This window comes from Lates calcarifer, unplaced genomic scaffold (assembly GCF_001640805.2).
Source record: "Lates calcarifer isolate ASB-BC8 unplaced genomic scaffold, TLL_Latcal_v3 _unitig_5234_quiver_1503, whole genome shotgun sequence".
Lineage (NCBI taxonomy): Eukaryota > Metazoa > Chordata > Actinopteri > Centropomidae > Lates > Lates calcarifer.
The window spans coordinates 1-15,422 of NW_026117386.1; the positions used below are offsets into that span (position 1 = coordinate 1).

General features: G+C 42.6%; 9 non-coding genes and 1 pseudogene across 9 annotated transcripts; 9 read left to right on the top strand and 1 right to left on the bottom strand.

The window, feature by feature from the left end:
- Positions 1-369: 369 nt before the first annotated feature.
- On the top strand, positions 370-440 carry trnap-ugg (transfer RNA proline (anticodon UGG)). Its single transcript has one exon. It is a non-coding gene; the product is annotated as a tRNA-Pro (tRNA).
- A 315-nt stretch (positions 441-755) lies between these two features.
- trnap-ugg (transfer RNA proline (anticodon UGG)) lies at positions 756-828 on the top strand. Its single transcript has one exon. It is a non-coding gene; the product is annotated as a tRNA-Pro (tRNA).
- Positions 829-2,473: 1,645 nt separating this feature from the next.
- On the bottom strand, positions 2,474-3,374 carry LOC108873956 (free fatty acid receptor 2-like; annotated as a pseudogene).
- Positions 3,375-10,894: 7,520 nt separating this feature from the next.
- On the top strand, positions 10,895-10,966 carry trnap-agg (transfer RNA proline (anticodon AGG)). Its single transcript has one exon. It is a non-coding gene; the product is annotated as a tRNA-Pro (tRNA).
- Positions 10,967-11,422: 456 nt separating this feature from the next.
- Positions 11,423-11,494, top strand: trnap-cgg (transfer RNA proline (anticodon CGG)). The gene has a single exon. It is a non-coding gene; the product is annotated as a tRNA-Pro (tRNA).
- A 218-nt stretch (positions 11,495-11,712) lies between these two features.
- On the top strand, positions 11,713-11,784 carry trnap-agg (transfer RNA proline (anticodon AGG)). The gene has a single exon. It is a non-coding gene; the product is annotated as a tRNA-Pro (tRNA).
- A 376-nt stretch (positions 11,785-12,160) lies between these two features.
- trnap-agg (transfer RNA proline (anticodon AGG)) lies at positions 12,161-12,232 on the top strand. Its single transcript has one exon. It is a non-coding gene; the product is annotated as a tRNA-Pro (tRNA).
- Positions 12,233-12,645: 413 nt separating this feature from the next.
- Positions 12,646-12,717, top strand: trnap-ugg (transfer RNA proline (anticodon UGG)). The gene has a single exon. It is a non-coding gene; the product is annotated as a tRNA-Pro (tRNA).
- Positions 12,718-12,941: 224 nt separating this feature from the next.
- trnap-agg (transfer RNA proline (anticodon AGG)) lies at positions 12,942-13,013 on the top strand. The gene has a single exon. It is a non-coding gene; the product is annotated as a tRNA-Pro (tRNA).
- Positions 13,014-13,425: 412 nt separating this feature from the next.
- Positions 13,426-13,497, top strand: trnap-ugg (transfer RNA proline (anticodon UGG)). The gene has a single exon. It is a non-coding gene; the product is annotated as a tRNA-Pro (tRNA).
- Positions 13,498-15,422: the final 1,925 nt, after the last annotated feature.

Here is a 15,422-nt window from a genome sequence, read left to right on the forward strand (position 1 = left end):
CTATGATTCATGCTTTGGGTGTGAGAGGTCCTGGATATAAATCCCTTCATGAGAACACCCCACTAAGACTCTGTGTGAGTCTTTGATGCACTGTGACGCTGCTGGCAAAACCCAAGAATGATCTCACACAGTTTGTAGCTGACATGCAGTATGTTCCTTAAATAACTTCACATATTTCATGTTTCTTATTTGGGAGGACGGCAAAGAGAAACCAGCTCCTCCTCCATAAAATAACATTCATCACAGCATCAGTTCAGGCGAGCGAACTGAAGAGTGTAACACATGGAGAGAAAGTGTTAGCGTCGCTTGTTCAAAGTGATATGCATAAGTTTTTACCAAATTCTTACTGGATGACCTCTTCCATGTCTTGGCTCGTTGGTCTAGGGTATGATTCTCGCTTTGGGTGCGAGAGGTCCCGGGTTCAAATCCCGGACGAGCCATGAAGTAATTAGTTCTGTCTTTGACTCTGGTGTTGTTCTTACATGACAAATTGCACAGGTACTTTCCAGAAAGCAGCTGGATGGTGGTTCTCCTATACAAGAACGAGCTCTTTAGTCAAGTTTATCATAAAGACTGGAGACGGAGGGAAACAGCTGGTTCAGTTCTGTCAAAGAGAAAGTTAAAAGAAACTATACAGACTTCTTTGTATCTATAACACTGTTTCAGCTTAAATTCAACACTTTTCTGAAGATTTCTTGTCCTGGCTCATCAGTCTAGGGCTGAAGTTATGGCACCTAGTTGCCCAGGTTTCTTGTGGCTCGTTGGTCTAGGGGTATGATTCTCGCTTTGGGTGCGAGAGGTCCCGGGGTTCAAATCCCGGACGAGCCCTCAAGGTAACAAGTTCAAGCTTTGCCTTTGATGTTTATGTTAGGTTCTTTAACAGCAAACTACACAGGCAAAAGCAATTAAAGAACACCTGAACCCTAATGGAGTTCTCCAAACTGACCACATTCTTTAGAAACCTTTCATGGGAAGTTCAAGACACATCCAGGAGCTGTTCAGTTTATCTTAGCATAAACACTGGAAGCAGAGGGAAATCTAGTCCTGTTGAAAAGATGCGGAGGCACTGCATTGTATCATTGTTGAGATATTTTTTACACCTGAGTTCGAAAAATCAGTGCCAACGTGTTTTGCAAATAAATAAAAGATTGTAAAGAAATAACCTGTTGAGATCTCCAAATCTGGCCTGTTTAGCCCAGCTAAGGTTGAAAGATAAGAAGCAGAAGAAAACAACTTACCCAGGTTTGTCAAAATGAAGCAATAGCAAGCAGGACGTTGTTCAACATAGCTCGTCTAGGGGTAAGATTCGGCTTTGGGTGCGAGCGGTCTCAGGTTCAAATCCTGGGCGAGCCCTTGCTAAGAGGAGTTTATGGAGGTCTTGTAGCACAGTTCTCCATCTATCCTAAGATCTTGCATGGACTGTTTATGAGAAGACCTGTTTAATCTAGGATTATAAAAAAGACTGGATGTTAAGGAAGATAGTTAATCTAACTTTGTTGCTTGGACAGAAGGAGCAGTTTCCTCGGCCTCCAGTCTCTTTTTTCAGTGAAACAATAAACAGTCACAAACCAAAATGTCAACAAGTCCTCCAACCTGAACAACCCCTCGATATGATCCATAGGAGAGTACCAGCAGCAGATGTACTGGTTCTTTGCTGTCAGGACTTGGGGCTGAAAAGTACAACAAAGACAGAAAAATAGGTGCAAATGTTTGATAATAAATAATGAGCCACAGTTTTGCATTTTACAGAGAAGAGGAGACTGTTCATGTTGACACTGCATTTATTACTTTATTGCCACTGTTCAGTTTCCTTCAAGTATAAAGGTGGAACATGTGTTATATACAAATCTCTGTTTTCTTCTGCAAACTTTAATTCACTTGATTCTCTGTCTCATTTTTATTTGCTGCACAGGTTTTTCGGTGATGTTGTTTTTCATATTGTATATTTAACATTTAACAGCTCCGTCACAGCTGTACTATCACAGCAGTTAATGTTGTTTGTTTCAAGTGAGTCATGGTCAAACTAAAAAACTAACGTCACTGTAATTCAACATCACAATTGCCCTGAATTACTGTATATAATGAATTTGCATATCATGTACCTCTCAAAGTTCACTGAGCCTTCCATAGAAACTATAAATGCAAAATGTAGCCTTCAGCTGAAACTCTTTATTATTTTAGATGTGAATCTATGTGCTGCTGTCTGCCCACACTGTCTTTTGTTGTGCTTGTAAATGGAGTGAACATTCTGGACAAGAGTTTTAGTGACTTTTCTTGGTCCTACACACTCGGTTGTTTCTTGTGTTTTGCTGATGAATATTAAACAGTTACCACAACTGAGCACACTAATCATAAAAGCACCACTTTACTGCTGCCACACACACACTACAGTCAAGTTACAATAACTGTTACAGAGATACACATTCAGACATAATGCCATAATATTATAATGTTTATTTTTGTGTGTATTTTCCTTAGCTGGAGTGTGTGCCGTGCCTTTCTGTAACAGTGATTCCACACTTCCTGAAAATGGACTTTTCTCCAGTGCAGTGAAACTTGGACGAGGAAAAGTAGAAGATGATGGGATCAATGCAGGTGTTGAAGGCGCTGAGCAGCAAGGCGTAGTACCTCCATGTTGGGCTCTCACCCTGGAAGAAACCCACTACATGAGAGACGTTGTACGGCACCACACAGATGAGAAACACAGCCAGAGTTCCTGAGGCCATGCCGATGGCTTTCTGCTTCTGCTTCCGGGATATCATCGGCTGGCTGAACAGGATCAGGATGCAGCGCAGGTAGCAGTAAACAGAAACTACAAGAGGTATAAGGCAGAGCACCAAGAAGAACTCCAGACGGACTGAGAGGAGGATGTTCAGCTGGTCCTCTGTGAAGTTCTCATAACAAACACTGGAGTTGTTTTTAGCTAGCGTCGGGTGGTGCTGGATGATCAAAACAATGCTGCAGTGTGCTGCTGAGATCAGCCAGACAACAGCACTGATCACCACTGCGTACACAGGTCTACACAGCTGATGAAAGGCGACAGGGAAAGCCACTCCGATGTACCGAACCACGCTGACAGCCATCAGCAACAAGGAGCTGGTGTAGATGGTGGAAAAATGTGACAGTGGTGATGGTGCACAGGAAGTGGTGCAGAGTCCACTTCATGCCCGACACTGCCTCGTGCATCTTGAAGGGAAGGACGATCAGGAAGAGCAGGTCAGACAGCGTCAGGTTGAGCAGCAGGATGTCTGTTGGAAGAGGCTTGGAGTGGATCTTGACACTGAAGGCGTAGAGAGCGACCAGGTTGGCTGGCAGCCAATCAGGAAGGAAATGATGTAAACTGAAAGGATGGCCTCACACACCATTGCCTCCATCACACACTAAACCACAGGAGGAGAAAGAAACTGATCACACTGATCACAACGTATGAGAGACAACTGACCTGATAACTCTGCAGCAGGATGGAGAAGAAACATTTAGTGTGTTTCTGATGAACAGAGATTATGGGGAAATATAAATCATAATCTCAAAGGAAGCCCCAGGACCACAAACCCACTTAGACCTGCCATTAATCTCAGATTAATTTATTAAAATTACAGCTGATGCTGTGGTTAATACTCACCTAACAACAATATTATTATTATTTACAACAATAAACACATGGATACTGGTTTCTTTGGTTAAGTCAAAGACGTTTGATTTTAAGTCAAATCAGCATCGTTTAGCAGCCAGGTCTCAAACTCAGATTAAAAACACCAGAAGTGAAATTTCAAAAGCAAAAGGGATAAACAACGTTCCGATAAATAAGGAAATTATATTTACTCACCTAGCAGGAGAAGTTTTCAAAGGCTGTGAAAAAAGGAAACAGCTGAAGTTGTGTGTTGTCTGCTTCACTGTGTCCTTCATCAATGAGTTTATAATTGAAGATGATGACACTGGTTAATATTAACTAACATGCAAAACTGCAGCTCATGTTGACTTTAATATTTTATCAGTTGATAAGAGAGAGCCTCCCACTGCAGAAACTCTGAACGTGAGAATGAGAGTAAAACTAACTTTAAAAAATTTTTCTTGAGTTGTCTTTGTAATTTAGTTGAAAACTTACATTTTGATTAAATATCAATTGAATTTTTTCCTTTAGCCAAAGATTCACTTTCACTTAAAGTAAAAATATTATTTGTTATATCTGTAAAAGAAATAAAATAAAATAAAATTCTTTAATTTTGTTACAAACAATATCATTAACTTCTCTCAAGCTCAACCTCTGATTTACCAGAAATAAGGACGGGAATATTCTCTTCAAAACAAAATTATTTATTGTCATGTCTTTTTAAAATGTGCATCACATTTACCAGTACTAGTGAATTACTGACTGCAGTGAATGTTGTATTATTCACATTTTCAGTGTTAATATCAGTGCCACAAAACTCATTTAAATCAATTAAAGGCAGTTTGTCTCCTTTGAATCCAATCTATAAAACACAACAACAAAACAAAAGAATGTTACATTACTTTGAGTCATTAGAAAAAAGGTGCAATATGTGACCAGATATTGGTCTGTTGTACACAAACAGTGTAAGAAAAAAGCATTATCATTGATAGTCCAACTGAAAATCTTAAGGCCGGTTTCTCCTTCTCATTTACATTTAACAGTGACCCCTCCATTAACCTGGAATGTATTTGAATACAAGCTGTAAAACACAAGAGAACACGTTGTATCCAAATGTCTTTCATTGGTTAATCCAACATTTAGAGCTGAACACTCAGACACTCAGACTCTGCCTGTCATTTTATTTGGTTTCTATCTCCATGAACATTTTCTGCAGCGCATCAGAGGTGTATTTGTTCTGTCGTTTCTCAAACCTTTAAAAACACAGGATGTCCTGAATTTTAAATATTAAATGATCAGCAGTTTTTATTTGAATTGAACTCCACAGCTGTGGCTCACACCGTCTGCCTCGTCTCCTCTCCTGCTCAGATCACCAAGTCATTTCAGAGCAAAAACCCATAAACTGGTGCAGCTGAAGTTTACGGTCCTCCCATGATGCCCTGGGGGGAACAATAAGGGCCATAACGGACCGTGGGCTTCAAAGAGCTGCCAGCACAACCAGCAATGTAATTACAAAGCTCCACTGCCTTTAAAAGCCGTTTGATGGCTGCAGATACCTGACGGCGACGTGAACGGAAAGTAGAGAAATCAGACTGCTGACTGGGCAGTTTTGATCCAGGAGATAGGTGACTTCCCCCTGATGCTGGTGGTACCTCAGGAAGAGTTAAACCGGATCAACCAACATTACTAATTTATATTTTATTAACATAAAAAAGGAAAATTCCCACTGAAGTAAGTTTTGAACAGAGGTTGGACAAAGTCAGTGTTTTGCAAGTCACAAAGAGGTTTCAAGTCTTGGCAATGAAGCTAAGTCCAACAAGTCCTAAGTCATGTCTGGAGAGTCCCAGGTCTCAAGCACCAAGACCCAAGATTAAGTCCAATAAGTCTCAAGTCGAACCCAATAAGTCCCAAGTAAGTCCCAGATCAAAGACCAACAAATCCCAACTCAACTACCCCTAACCCAACTGAGTCAAGTCCGAGAAGTCCCAAATCAAGTCTAACAAGTTCTTATCAAGTCCTAACTCAAGATTAGTAAGTCTCAAGTTAATTCTCCAAAATCAGAACCAACAAGTCCGATGTCAAATCCCAACAAAAGGTGACACCCAGAGGTGAAGTGACAGGATCACTAAAGTCATTCAGATTCATTCAGTTTCATGTAAGTCCAGTCATGCTGTAGATATTTGTGGGACTGTCAGAGGATCTGCTGCTGTTTGGGTGGAAAGATTCACTCAGTTGGCATTGAGGATTTTGTTCTCCAATCAGAGGAACCTCAACAAATCTGTGACTCATTATGAGATTTAAGCATCGCTCCTCCACCTCGGGCTTTCAGACCGAGAGGATTTGTGCTGGTGAACCAGGGAGGTCGAGGACAGAGCACTGAGGTTTACCAGAGTAAAGTTTACCCACTGAAGACGATGAGTTTATGAGAGTGAAACCTCACTGTGAGCTCAGAGCGAGATGATCTGACGAGAAGCTGGTGGGAGGAGGCTCGTTAAAGAGCTGCACGGGATAACGAGGAAACTGGGAGCAGGTGTGTGAGTGAATTGTTGGTTGATTCACCTGCAGCAGTGTATTTACTGTCCAGGTTGTCCGATGATTGTTAAGTGAACCGGGCAGATGGCATCACTTGATCTTAATGAAAAGACGAGCTGCTGACCGCAGAGCAGCTCTCCCAGCGGGGGTGTCGATGGAAAGCAGAAGATGAGCTGATTATTGATTTCTGAAGGTCAAAGGTGACAGCTGTGGTATGATGGAGGTCCATCAGAGGAGGCTGTTAATTATTAATAAGCTGACAGCCCTGTAACCTGATCTGTTCTTACTCTGTTTAAATTTACTTAATGATTGAAAACATCCAAACAGGCTGTGGATCAGTTGGATTTTCATTAGAGTCCAATATCTCAACAACTGCTGTCCAAACTTAAATGAGATTTTCTGATCTTATTCCTGCTCCTCAGACACTGAACCCTTTAGATTTGAATGACTGCATGACCTCTGCTGCAGCAACACACTCAAACATTTTCAAATCCACTTTTAAATACAAGGATGCAGCTCCAGAGGAGATTTAAATGAGTGGAGGAGCAGCAGGTTCACAGTTTCTGTCAGCACAAAAGAAGAAGGGGGAGAGAGATACAGAAGAGATATGCTTTTCATTGAGATATCTTCATTAAATTACTATTTCAAGAACAGTTGTAACAGCTGGCTCTCTGATGGTGAACGAATCAGATTCATCTAGAAACTAAGCTCATCTTCAGCTTCCAGAGAGATTATGACAGAAGAAGCTGAGGATCCACTGATGTAGAGGATAAGTAAACGTGCCAAAGGATCCTGTGCAGGTGTAAACCACTTAGTGAAGGTTTTCAAAGAGCCTGACAGCTGCTGAGTGTAAACACTCACTAACAGGGTGAACTCAGTGGAAACCTGCAGCAGCTGACTGGATCTCAGACAGTAAAAGGCTTTGACTCAATCTCACCTCAACTCAGACGACTGTAGATAAGAAGAGGAGGAGGAGGAGCAGGAGGAGGGTTGTTGTTCCTTTAAAAGCATCACACGGGAACACAGCAGCAGACGACTGACTCAGGAGAATAAAAACCTTCTCCTGGACTCATAAAGACCTTTAATGAGTCTGTAGACCACAGCCTCCTGCCTGCTCTGTCTTATCACAGCGTTCAGCTCAGCCTTTTACGTCATGGCAGTCATTGCAGTTCTGTCTGTGTCCACTGGAACTTCTTTCAGTCTGAGGAGGTCTATGTACATGTCACATGTTATGAATCACACACCCTCTGTTAATTGCTGATCTGCAGGATTGATTAGAAACCCTACCGATGAAGACTCAGCTTTGCACAACGAGTTGACATCGTGGATTTATTAAGACGACAGGTGAACATGGAGGAAGTTGTTTGATTTAAAGCTGCACAAACAGAAGCCATGATGACTGCTTTCTATCTGTGAAGTGATTCAGTTCAGCTCTCATTAACCAGACTCTTGCTGCAGACCTCGTGGCTCTTTGGTCCAGGGGTATGATTCTCGCTTAGGGTGTGAGAGGTCCTGGGTTCAAATTCCTGACGAGCCCAGGCCTGGTTCTCTCTGCCGGTGAGGATTTGTGGCAAACACAACACAAATACATCCACAGAGTAAAGCAATCAGGGTGTAGGACTGAGAATGTGCAGGAGGAAGACGTCTCTGTCCCCTTCCCACAAACTATAAACCACATTAGTGCAAAAACAAACTGCCTGCTGAGCTGCTGAGACTGCAAGAGGAAAATATTCCCCGTCAGTCAGACTGTTTGACCTTCAACAGAGTGACTGGCTGCTGCATCACAGTTCATCAGTTACATCTGTGACTCAGACTGTAAATGTCAACTGGAAACCTGAGACGGATGGGAAAAGGACGTTCACTCGTCAGAGTAAAATTAGACTCTGAAAAAGAATATAAAGAAAAAAATAAACGTTTAGTTTCTAAATGAATTCATCCGTTTTCCAAAAACTGACGAGTTTTCAGCCAAGTTTCTAGATTTTTTTCCATTAGTCACTTGTAGATCTTGTGGTGATGCATTTGTGAGCAGAGACTGTTGAAGAACGGAAGATTTCAACAGATTATTATTTTATATTTGGCGTCAGCAGATTCTTGATTTAAGTCTGGATCACATAAATGACGACTCCAGACAGATACCGTACAGTGACATGTCTGAAATATTTGTTTGTTGAGCAGCTAATGAAGCTTGTGTTTATCTGCCCTCAGGACTTTTCTTTCTCTTGAGACTTCTTTCTTTTGCTGCTGCATCAACAGTTTTCACAGCTGAACTCCTCAGAGGGAGGAAGTCTTCAGATTTGGAGGATGATTTCACTTGTCAAGAAGCATCATGTCTGTTTGGCAGAGGAAGGAGACGAGCCACAGTTTCAGCTCAGCTTCATCTGAATAGCTCAGCTATTCTACCTGTGTGGCTCTAACAGACCGTCACAAGCTCCTCCTGAGTTTTCTCTGAGTTTCAGGAACATTGAACTTTGATACGTCCCTAACACTGAAGTTCTGTATGGTCTCATGAGAAAGTGAAAAAGTGAAATACACAGTGCTAGAAGCTTGGTGAAGAAAATATGAGACAATATTTTTTCTGGAAATGACATTTGACAGGAGATTCTGAGGGCTGGTGTAATGAGTTCTACTGCAAGAGAAGGAAAACAAAACAATGTCTTCACTGGAGAAACAGACCAGAGTCTACATTAGAGTCATGAAGTGAGAAGAGGAAAGGATCAGGCAAATGTGCTAAAGAGCTAAAGAGCTGCGAGAATATAAGAAACCTTTCACATTAAGTCTTTGATTAAAAGTTTTTCATTCACACATTCATTGGAGAACTGCATTTAATTGACCTATCATTGTTTTTGTGCAAATCAACTCACAGTCTGGGAGATTTTATCAGCTGCAGAGTTTCACTTTCCAGATGCAAATAAAGGACAAAATTTATGACGACTGGAAGGAGACGAGGGGTTTCCCATGACTCTGTAAATGTCCACTAATGTCTTTTACACTCAGTACTGCCAAAACACAACATTCACTTACATGTAATAATGACACACCCTGTTTCCACTCAGCATCCAGTGCTGTGATGCTGTTAAAGTGAAGGGCTGTGTTAGGCTGTGGAGAGGAACGTGTTAATGTCGATAAGAAAAGGAAATGAATTGTGTCTTCTGTGTTGTGTGACGTCCTGCTGTGGTTAGAATTCACAATAACACGAATGTTGTGTCTCAGCACCGACGTTGCCAGAGGTCAGGAGGTTTGCTCCCGCTGCGACCAATCAGGTTACACATTCACTCTGAGGAAACCTTCCCTCTAATTGGCTGATTTTTGGGTCAGTTTGTAGCTGGAAAGTAACGTCTCCCATGCTTAAAGCCTCCTCCCTCACTGCTACCCAGCGGACTGGACGCATCTGCATCTGAAGGGTTTACAGTCTGTTTTATGAACTGAGTCCAGTCTGTCCAAAAACTCTCAGTTTTCCCCTTTTATTTTCACGGCTGTAAAAAAGCCACCCTAACAAACATGAGAGCCTCACTCTGGAGTCAAGTCATGAACCAGAAAGAAGGGCTTCATGTCGACCAGATGACTAAACCAGCTGTGAAAGAAGAACCTGAAGTGTGGAGGAGACACAGGTCTGAAATCACTCTGGATGTTTTCATCTTTATTCCCCCAGAAAGAGTTATTTTTGATGGACATTTTAAAGCTGCTTTAGAGTTCAGCAAAACAAGCTGGAAACACAACATCCAACATTGTTCCCTTGTAAAGATCTTGTGGCAAACTTGTTCACAAACATTTCCTCATCCAGCAGACGCAGTGCAACATGATCATCCTGTTGTGCTGCTGTTTGTGTCCAGCTGACGAATCTAAGTCCAGTGATGATATTTATGTTTCGTTTAGCATCTTAAGGACACTTCAGCATCTGGACAGGAGGATCAACATGCTCCACCACCTGAGCTACACTCTGTTGGATTTCCTGGTGACTTCTGGGAAATGCAGTACAGAAACACCACAGTAATGACCGCTGAGAAACTCTCTCCCTCTCAGCTCCATGTGTTTTTTATTTCAACAGTTTTCTCACTGAAGTGTCTTTAACAGATTCTCTCTCCTTGTTTTACGCGTTGTGTTGCGGCGTGAACGAGACGCTCTGTGCTCTAATGAACCGTCTGGGCTGTTTCTCTCTCGTTTATGGAGTCGTGAACAATTATGGCTACAAGAAGCAATCCATAAAAACAATTACAGAGCTTTAATGCGATGTGTTAAAGTCTTTTCCCAGGGCTCAGTTTATGTGTGTGTTGAGCCTTTTGTATTTTTTAACACTTTCAAATTACAGATTTTAGACACTCTCATTGGAAAGAAGATGACCTCATCCTCTCATGACCCAGAATGCCAGATCACAAAGTAAATCTATTTTTCCTTCGTCCTCCTCTGCTTCATCCTCAAATGAAAAATGAAATATTCTACATGTTTTGTGCAGCATTTTACACATATTCCCAAAATTCACTCTTACAGAGGTGTAACCAAACTTCCAGGGGGTGAAATTAGACTGGTTATTCTTGGGCTCCCACAAATCCCTTGGTCAACCCTGGAGTACAATTTGGGACAATTTTGAGACACCCTGTCTTAACTGAAAAAATAAAAGGATTTATTTAGTTTAACATCCACTTAATGTCTGTTTCAGCAGTGGAAACAGAAGCTGGAGCAGCCATGATGAGTGCTTTGTGTGCGTGAAGTGATTCAGTTCAGCACTGACTAACCAGAGCTTTGTGTGGAACTTGTGGCTCGTTGGTCTAGGGGTATGATTCTCGCTTAGGGTGCGAGAGGTCCCGGGTTCAAATCCCGGACGAGCCCTTGATAACAGCTCCCAGATCTGACTGAAGCTGTATGTCTTAGACGTCTAACAAGTGTTTTGTCAGCCTGTAACCTTTATGTTTGCAGTAGCTGTTTAGCCTAGCTTAGCACAAAGACTGGAGCTACAGGAAAACTTAGACTTGGAAAAAAAATCCCACTCTGTTCTGTATATGCAAAGCTGTTTCTTCTGTGTTTCAGTCAAAACACAGGAGAAATGGCTCGTTGGTATGATTCTCACTTTGGCTGCAAGACGTCCCAGCTTCAAATCCTGGATGAGCCCACTAGCTCCCAGAGAGTCTAGAGTTTCTCCAAGGTAAGTTAGTAGTTTTATAAATATTAGAGTGAAGTCAGACACTGTGACAATACTTACAGAACCTCAAAAATGCTCCACCTACTTTCTTGTTAACAAAGATGCTTGATCAGACTTTTACTGTGGTTAAAATCAGAGCTCCTTGTGGCTCGTTGGTCTAGGGGTATGATTCTCGCTTCGGGTGTGAGAGGTCCCGGGTTCAAATCCCGGACGAGCCCTTGATAAACAAACTTCTAAAGCAGACTGTTTAGAGAGAAATCTTCTCTGTAGCTGCAAAACAGTGTAAGTTGTCCCAACATAATGTTCCCAGACACAATACTCTGTATGTGTTGGCAAGTTGTTTTATCTGACCTGTAAAGGGAGGAATCCTTAAATATCTTAGTCTTTAGTAAAATAGACTCTGAGGTACTTAACATGTGCATCAGCGTGTCTCTGTGGCTCGTTGGTCTAGGGGTATGATTCTCGCTTAGGGTGCGAGAGGTCCCGGGTTCAAATCCCGGACGAGCCCTGTTATCTGTCTGTCAGTTGAGGTACGTGTATGATGAAACAGTCTCTACTGATTCTCTCTTCATAGAGATCAGAGACCAATATACAAAAAGGATTGTAAAAAACAGATACATCCAGGAGCTGTTCATTTCAGTTTAGCATAAAGACTGGAAGCAGAGGGACATCTGTTTCTGTCAAAGTTCCACAATGTGGTGTTTGTCTCCACCTGATGAATCTCAGTCTAGTATTCCCTCTGTTTTAGCTCTGTGTTTGGTCTCCTCCTCCTGAGGTTTTTTTTTACAGCTGTTTCTCTGAGAACAGCTGTCTGAACTCACTTTCTGAAATAATGAGGACACTTTGAGGGGATGTTATTCCACTTACCGACCATGTTTTGTTGTGGCTCGTTGGTCTAGGGGTATGATTCTCGCTTAGGGTGCGAGAGGTCCCGGGTTCAAATCCCGGACGAGCCCTGTTATCTGTCTGTCAGTTGAGGTACTTGTATGATAAAACAGTCTCTACTGATTCTCTCTCAGAGACCAATATACAAAAAGGATGGTAAAAGAAACACTAATTGAGTTTTCCAGATACATCCAGGAGCTGTTCATTTCAGTTTAGCATAAAGTCTGGAAGCAGAGGGACATCTGTTTCTGTCAAAGTTTAAAGTTGCTCAGTCAGTCTAGAGTTATTCATGTGGTGTTTGTCTCCACCTGATGAATCTCAGTCCAGTATTCCCTCTGTTTTAGCTCTGTGTTTGGTCTCCTCGTCCTGAGGTTGTTTTTTTTTTACAGCTGTTTCTCTGCGAACAGCTGTCTGAACTCACTTTCTGAAATAATGAGGACACTTTGAGGGGATGTTATTCCACTTACCGACCATGTTTTGTTGTGGCTCGTTGGTCTAGGGGTATGATTCTCGCTTTGGGTGTGAGAGGTCCCGGGTTCAAATCCCGGACGAGCCCTTGATAAACAAACAGGTTTAAGACTAACTTCTAAAGCAGACTGTTTAGAGAGAAATCTTCTCTGTAGCTGCAAAACAGTGTAAGTTGTCCCAGCATAATGTTCCCAGACACAATACTCTGCTCTGTAAGTGTTGGCAAGGTGTTTTATCAGGAATCCTTAAATATCTTAGGCTTTAGTAAAATAGACTCTGAGGTACTTAACATGTGCATCAGTGTGTCTCTGTGGCTCGTTGGTCTAGGGGTATGATTCTCGCTTAGGGTGCGAGAGGTCCCGGGTTCAAATCCCGGACGAGCCCTGTTATCTGTCTGTCAGTTGAGGTACGTGTATGATGAAACAGTCTCTACTGATTCTCTCTCAGAGACCAATATACAAAAAGGATGGTAAAAGAAACACTAATTGAGTTTTCCAGATACATCCAGGAGCTGTTCATTTCAGTTTAGCATAAAGTCTGGAAGCAGAGGGACATCTGTTTCTGTCAAAGTTTAAAGTTGCTCAGTCAGTCTAGAGTTATTCATGTGGTGTTTGTCTCCACCTGATGAATCTCAGTCCAGTATTCCCTCTGTTTTAGCTCTGTGTTTGGTCTCCTCCTCCTGAGGTTTTTTTTTTTACAGCTGTTTCTCTGAGAACAGCTGTCTGAACTCACTTTCTGACAATAATGAGGACACTTTGAGGGGATGTTATTCCACTTACCGACCATGTTTTGTTGTGGCTCGTTGGTCTAGGGGTATGATTCTCGCTTTGGGTGCGAGAGGTCCCGGGTTCAAATCCCGGACGAGCCCTTTACCTCCTCTAGTCTTCAGGGTAGAGCAGCTTTCGCTCTAAGATACAGTGTTATTATAAGAAGAATCCATTATAATTGGTTTAAAGGGGCTATTTGTTTTTGGGTTTGGGCTGCCAGCCTTACCAAGAGTGGGTGATGGTGATGGTGGTTGTTTGCTAAGAACTTCAGCTGTCACAGTACAGGAGGTTATAATATTACCTCTGAGCAGCGCTGCTTCCTCAGGGCAGACTGGACACTACAGTAAAGTAATGAGACAGGTTGATGCTAACTTCAGTAGAAGAAAAGAAGTGATAGAAGCAAAACATTGCCATTGCTTTCCAGCACTGGAGAAAGCTCTTGGTGAGTAAAGGAAAGAAGCTTGATGCTGAACTCACAACACTGGTAAGTATACAGGCATTCATGCTAACACTGGATATGTAGTGATACCAAAAACTTACAAATAGCTCCTGTAAATTAACATAGCAGTTTATGAGTAGAACCTATATAATAAAGTGCTAATAAAATGTTATGATTGTGTTAAATTCCTGTCTGTATCAGGACTGTGGCTCGTTGCTGTGTCTCAGATTAAACCTGTTAAATTCATATCAGCCGCGGCTCACGCGGCACTAACAGGGATTAAACTGGCAGCTTTTCATCAACAGCGACACCATTGACACTGTTGGCATTTAGTCTGTTTTCACAGTTCCTCTACGTGCAGACCTCCTCCGGCCTGCATGTGCCTGACTGACTGCCTCTCCATTCAACCCTGCTCTAATTAATTGTAACACTCCAGTGAAAAGGCAGCTCATAATCTGCAGAACAATGGCCGACAAATAGAGCAGAGAGCTCGTTCACGCTGCCAGCGGCCTTCAGCGGCTCGCTGCCAGCTGCAGCAGCTTTTCAACCATCAACTCTTCTTATGAAGTGTTGAAGTGTTGACTCACACTGCCATCAGTCTGTATTGTTTCCCCTCCCTCTTCCCAAAGAAAACAGTCACTAAAGTCTCATTTGTTGCCACTTCTCTGTGGCGGGCGTGGCGTTCGATGGAGCCCTTGTGTGTCGATAAATGGATTATGAGGGATTAATTGAGTGTGCTAATTGATGGGACAGTGAATGGGGCTGAATGGGGTTGAGGGGCAGATGTGGTGTGAAACCCCTGGCTCTTTCTAAAGAATACAAATCAGCAGCAGAGGGATCTATTCTCTGCTCTCTATAACACTCAATTATCCCTTTCACAGAGCGAGCAGGGGGCCGAGCGAACAGATGGTTTCCACACTGGGAGCTGCGTGGAGGCCATCGCTGCCTCTCCCAGCACCTTTTCTTCAACTCCGATTCACCGTGGAACGATAGGCTTTTTATTGGCTATTCATGACGCTCAGGATCTCAGGGGGAACAATGGCCGACCGGAGCGGCCATGAATCGGAATGAGAGCGGAGGTTTGGGTTTGGTCCTGGGGAGGCGTCCGTTAGGCTTTGACACTGAAGCGAAAGGAGAATGAAAACTGTGGAGGGTGTGTTCACCTGGGGAGGAGGAGGAGGAGGCAAAGAGTCGGCACACCGTCTGTCGATGGCCATTTCAAGTCAGGAACAATGACGTCCTTCATCCCCAGCGATAAAACCCATCCAGTGAGAGCGGCCATGTTTTCACCAGAGAGAGAGGAGTTCAGGATAAAGTTTCTGTTCAAGTCTAAAAACATTCTCACTGTTTTAAAGCTGCAGCATTTAGCACCACCTCCCATAATTCCCTCCTGCAGCCTCGAGCTTCCATCATCAGCTTTGTTTTCATTGATGGTGATGGACGACCGTCATCTCCGCTCAGAGAAAAGCTCAGCTCTGATTGGCTGAAGTACAAACTGTAGAACTTTTTATTTGAACGTTGTTGTGTCATTTTTAATGTTGTGATATTGAACTGTTTGTGTTTATTACTTATGATTATTAGAGTCCT